This window comes from Pinus tabuliformis, chromosome J (assembly GCF_031772625.1).
Source record: "Pinus tabuliformis cultivar Carrire ecotype Pingquan chromosome J, CPIR1, whole genome shotgun sequence".
Taxonomy (NCBI): Eukaryota; Viridiplantae; Streptophyta; class Pinopsida; order Pinales; family Pinaceae; genus Pinus; species Pinus tabuliformis.
Window position 1 is genome coordinate 116,884,312 of NC_142295.1, and position 6,388 is coordinate 116,890,699.

Here is a 6,388-nt window from a genome sequence, read left to right on the forward strand (position 1 = left end):
ACGACGTTGGACTAGCGTTGACCATGGTTGATTTTCATATTGAGACAATCATTGTCACAATGCGACATTCGACCATGGTTGACCATGTTTGGCTATGATTGACCATGGTTGACCATGTTTGATATGATAAACCTAAGGTAATAATAAACCGAAGGGATTTATATTATAAACCCAAGGAATTAATATTAAAACCCCAAGGATTATCAACCTAAGGGAATATAATAAAACCAAGATGCTAATATTATAAACCGAAGGTATATAAACTCTAAGATAAATATTAAAAACACTAAAATAAACATGGCTGACAATGGTTGATTTTCATATTGAGACAATCCTTGTCATAATGCAACGTTGGACTATGGTTGACCATGCTTAACCATGGTTTATTTTCATACCAACACAATCTTTGTGACAACATGACGTTCACAATGCGACATTCATAATGAGATAATATTTTTCACAATGTGATAATCAATCATGATTGACCATGATTTAAATTATAAAAAAATGGTTGACCATGATTGACCATGGTTGATTTCCATATTGAGATAATCCTTGTCACAATGCGACGTTAGACCATGGTTGACCATGATTGATTTTCATATCGAGACAATCTTTGCCACAATGTGATGTTGGACCATGGTTGACCATGGTTGATTTTCATATTGAGACAATCATAGTCACAATGTGACATTCGATCACGGTTGACCATGGTTGGCTATGGTTGACCATGATTGATATTATAAACCCAAGGGAATAATAAACCAAAGGGATTAATACTAAAACCCAAAGGGATTATGAACCCAAGGGAATAATATTAAACCCAAGGGACAAATATTATAAACCCAAAGTATATAAACCCTAAGATAAATATTATAAACACTAAAATAAACATCGTTGACAATGGTTGACCATGGTTGATTTTCATATTGAGACAATCCTTGTCACAATGCGACGTTGGACCATGGTTGACCATGCTTAACCATGGTTGATTTTCATATCAACACAATCTTTGTGACAATGCAACCTTTGACCATAGTTGACCATGATTGACCATGGATGACCATGTTTGATTTTATAAAACATGGTTGACCATGGTTCACCAAGGTTGACCATGATTTACCATGGTTGACAATGATTATCATATTGAGACAATATATTTCATAATGTGATGCAAATTATAAACCCAAGGTATATAAACTCTAAGATAAATATTATAAACCCTAAAATAAACATGGTTGACCATGGTTTATTTTCATACTGAGACAATCCTTGTCACAATTTAACGCTGGACCATGGTTGACCATGATTGATTTTCAGATCGAGACAATCTATCGCAATGTGATTTTGGAATATTGTTGATGATCATTGATTTTTGTATTAAGACAATCATTGTCATAATGTGACATTCGATCATGGTTGGGTATGGTTAACCATGGTTGACCATGATTTATATTATAAACCTAAGGGAATAATAAACCCAAGAGATTGATATTATAAACCCAAGAGAGTAATAAAACTAAGGGATTAATATGAAAACCCCAAAGGAATAATAAACCCAAGGGATTGATATTATAAACCCAAGGGAGTAATAAAACTAAGGGTTAATACTAAAACCCCAAGGGATTATGAACTCAAGGGAATATATATAAAACCAAGGGACTAATATTATAAGTTGAAGGTATATAAACCCCAAGATAAATATTATAGACACTAAGATAAACATGGTTGACAATGGTTGATTTTCATATTGAGACAATCCTTGTCACAATGCGACGTTGGACCATGGCTAACCATGCTTAACTATGATTTATTTTCATACCAACATAGTCTTCGTGTCAATGTGATGTTCAACCATGGTTGACCATGATTGACCATGGTTGACGATGATTATCATATTAAGACAATATTTGTCATAATGGATGTTGGAGCATGGTTGAGAAAATGATTGATTTTCATATTGATACAATCTTTGTCATAATGTGACTTTCGACCATTTAATGAAACATTGCTTTATTTAAGGTTTGGTTATGAGGAAACACTATTTTAGTCCAATAGATTACCTCCTACTAGTCAAACTCCACCAATTTATATTATATTTATTAACAATCCAAGTCAATAGTAACCCATTGTGAATATATTGCCTTTTAGGAAGTTGCATTATTTGGTTGTTGTAGACAGAAAAAGAAAAGAGAAAGAATTTGACCGGATTGAGCAAGGGGAAGAATACCCACAAGAAATATATTGCCTTTTAGGAAGTTGCTTCATTTGGTTGTTGTACACAAAAAAAAAAAGAAAAAAAAAGAAGGAAAGATAAAACATTTGATGGGATTGAGCAAGGGGGAAGAATACCCACAAGAAACACAATAGTGGTGTGGCTTGTTTTTAAGTGCAACAGGGAACAAAATGAAAATAAAAACAATACTATAGCAAATGAAAGATATTAACTGCTTGATTGTTTGTATTGTAGTCATAATTTTTATTATTATTTACTTATGATATTTAACTTTATTTTTTACACTGGTATGTATTTATATGTTTGAGAGTGAAATCTCAAATTATGATGCACCTTATCCCAAAATTAGGAGTTTACAATCCTAATGGATGCACTTTGTTTGGAATTATACTCTATTTAGCAATAAACGTCACCATATATGTTTATAAGTCCAACAAACAAACAAAATAGGCTACATAAAACTTTAAAAATTCCTTGAAAAGAGAGAAAAGATTGGCAAATGGTGGTGCTGGATGACAACAAGTGGACGACTTACGTCAGCATAGAGAACAAGTGGACAAGAATATATCATAATTTACAGTAAACTATCAAATAGACAATGCTATTTTGGTAATGATAAATAACGTTTTAGACATGCTTCATAACAAATTATGGATGACAGATTGTGAAAAGGTAAAAAATATCATACATGGAAGGTTTTATGTAGGGGAGAGATGTCTAATGTTGCGCAGGGACAAGTAATTGATATAGTACTGGTCCCACCAAACCACCAAAAATTGAGAGATATGCAACCAATATTTAAACAAAAATAAATAACATTAAGTGAAAATATGTTTTAAATTATGTCTAAAATTTCCCAAAACATTGATTAGGCCCACAACTATCCATAAATAGTATATTAATACTTAAGAGTACAAATCATATTGACCCAACTAGAAAACAAATAAAACCATAAATCCTTCCAAAATGGTATATTCCAGAAGTACAAAGTAGCAATCACTTGAACCCCCACTCATCAAAACTGAAGCTATGTAGTCCAAATAAATATCCATACCTGCACATAATAAAATTGAATGTATGTTAGCCAGAACTGCTATGTTGTTCAACATTTAAACCCATTGTATTCAATAAATGATACCAACCCAATAACATTTAAATCCACTTTTTTCAGTAAATGACACCCAACCCAATAACTTCAATAAATGACACCCAACCCATTCTATTTCTCATTAAAATAGATCAGAGCACATGGATCAACAAATAACAAATTCCCAACCATTGGATCATCTCCAATTAAATCCATATCACACATTCAAAATGAAGCCATTGCAATCCATGTCCATCCTTACCACCAATTAAATTCAAGTGCAAAAAATTATAAAATAAGTTCAACCACTACTAAAGTTGCATGTTATGCATTCAAACTATTCACCATCCTTGGAGATAAACCATCATAGAACATTTGACAGTATATTCAAGTTAGTTATTTCAACTATAACACATTTTTCTTACAGTTCTATTTTCATTTATCACAGTTTTTTTATTTCAATTCTTACAGTTTCATTTTCATGAAAAATATATATATATTTTTCTATTTTTCTATATTCTAAATCATTTTAAAGTTGATTGGAAAATATGACAAAAACATAATGAAGAGTATTGGCTAGTATGGCTAGCTACATATGAAAAAGAACAGAACAACTCCACCTGAGCAATAATAATCTTAGTGGAAAATATGATGCAACCTATGAAACATTAATCTTATGTGAAATATTTGAATGAAATGTTATGTCTTCTTCATAAAATTATGAAGTATTACAATTAGATTGAACTTGGTAAATTAATGCACTCACCATTCCCTTCAATATGTTCTTAGGTTGGTTATGGTAACTCAGACCATTACTATTGGAAAAGGCTAGAATATATGAAAAAACCAAGACAAGCCTACAATATTGACACTAGCAATCCTAGATCAAATCTTACAGAAGAAATTTCTACGCAAAGGCAGTCAGTCATCCCTCACACAAAAGATTTTATATAGATAGGAAGACTCGAAAGTCACTCCCTTGACTCTAAGCAACTAAGGTATCTAACGAATGTCTTTTCCTCATGTATCTCTTCAATCCTTTAATATTTTTCATCTAACAAGCCATTTCTCAGTCAATTGAAAATCATATATCCCCATCACATATTTGAAATAATTCACAATACCCATAGGATCTCTATTATCCACTTATGCACTAAAAGCATCCTCATTAGAATAAGCACTCGGGCCTCTCACTCTGACATCACATTGTTGGTGAAGAAACTTGGTTGTTCAAAGTCTCTCGATGTTGCTTAAGATTGGGAGAAGATCCAACTTCTCCTACCCAACCTACAAATTGATTCATATTGTCAATTTAAGATGATCATGTAGGCATGTCCACCGGCTTCCTTTCTTGTTGATCATGATATAGGGTTGTCCCCTTCTCAAACTTATGTAACAGACAATCTATCTCATACAACACAACTATGAATTCCATTGAATGATATCCCACATTACTCTTCTTCACAATTGGCACTATCTGAGCTCCATTGTATCAAATGATAAAAAGTTTATCCTTCTCCAACAAATGAAATGTTTACGTTATCCTCATAAAATCCAAGCCCAAAATCATTGCATAATCCTCCAATAGTATAACTCTCAAATACATCCTACCAAACCATGAGCCCACTCCCATAAGTGCATCCTTGAGAATACCAAATGTTGACCTCATCTTAGAGTTCATTACTTTATAGGCAAACATAATTCCCTTCAATATGTTCTCAGGTTGGTTATGGTAACTTAGACCATTGTTGTTGGTAGATGCCAGAATATATGAAAACACCAAGACAAGCCTATAATATTGATAATAGCAATCTTGGATCAAATCTTGTAGGAGAAACTTCTACTACAATGGAAGTTTCTTATTACTCTAATAAAATTTTCAGCCATGAAAAATAGGTAATTTTCTCTTATCCATAGAAATTAATATTGATGGCATTATTCCCATAATCAATAACTATTCTTGGTATTGCTCTAATCTAATCTGATATCTTGATATTCAAATGGCTGGGAGAATTTTGTAGCTTTCTGAGTTTGTTGACAAGTACTAAGGAAAGTATGACAAAAGCATTAAAATAGTGAGAGAATATTATGGGTCAATTATTCCATATGATGTAAGTTCATTTCAACTTGAAAGCAAAATAAGCAAACACTACTTGAACAACATGATTGATAATGAAGGTCCACTTGGTGAGACTATGTGGGCATGAATGAATTCAATTGCAATAACAAACATGAGTCTAACAAAAATTAATTCAAACAATAGTAACTACCATATCTTCTCATAGTACCAGAAGAAAGTGGAAACCCACAATAGTTTTCCAAGTACAAATACATTCATGGTATTTTAAATGTAAAAAAAAGTTATCAAAACAACAATCACTAATAATTTTGAAGACGTACAACAAAATGATTCTGTAGATTTGATTTTTCAAGGATACTAACATACATGTTGATAATTCCCTGTAATAAAGCAGAAGTATTTTTGCCTTGTATGAAAGGATAATTTTCAAATATTCTTAACTAAATGCATACAATATTTCTGCAAGTTTTTGCATCTATGAAAAGATTTAGTTATGTTACTCAGACAAGGAGAAGTGGTTTGAGAGTGATAAGGGGTGCCCAGCTGGAATGCCCATCGTCAGATGAGGACAGGATAGGTGATATGAATGTCAACAATGCCACAACGAACGTTTTTGAGGATGACCATGCGACTAAACTTGATGTTGTCATGTCATCACCCACAGATCCACCGTCAAAAATAGTCCAAGGGGAAACTTCAACTAAAAAGAATGGCACTATAAGAGGATGGAAAAAATAAGAATTGTTAGTTGTAATTGACAACATAAAGTTTAATGGATACTCAGTTCGGGCATCTTCAAAAAAACATGTTATTCCTCCCTCATCAATACATTATTAGATAAATGGATTGAATCGTACAAAATGTAGAGGGCCTCTTACCATTATGACTGACGAGGAGGAGGTCGAGGTGGTTGAGTGGTGTAAAGAGATGGCCCAATTGGGACATGGGCTAGAGTTGATACAACTCAAATCCACAGTTTCTCAAA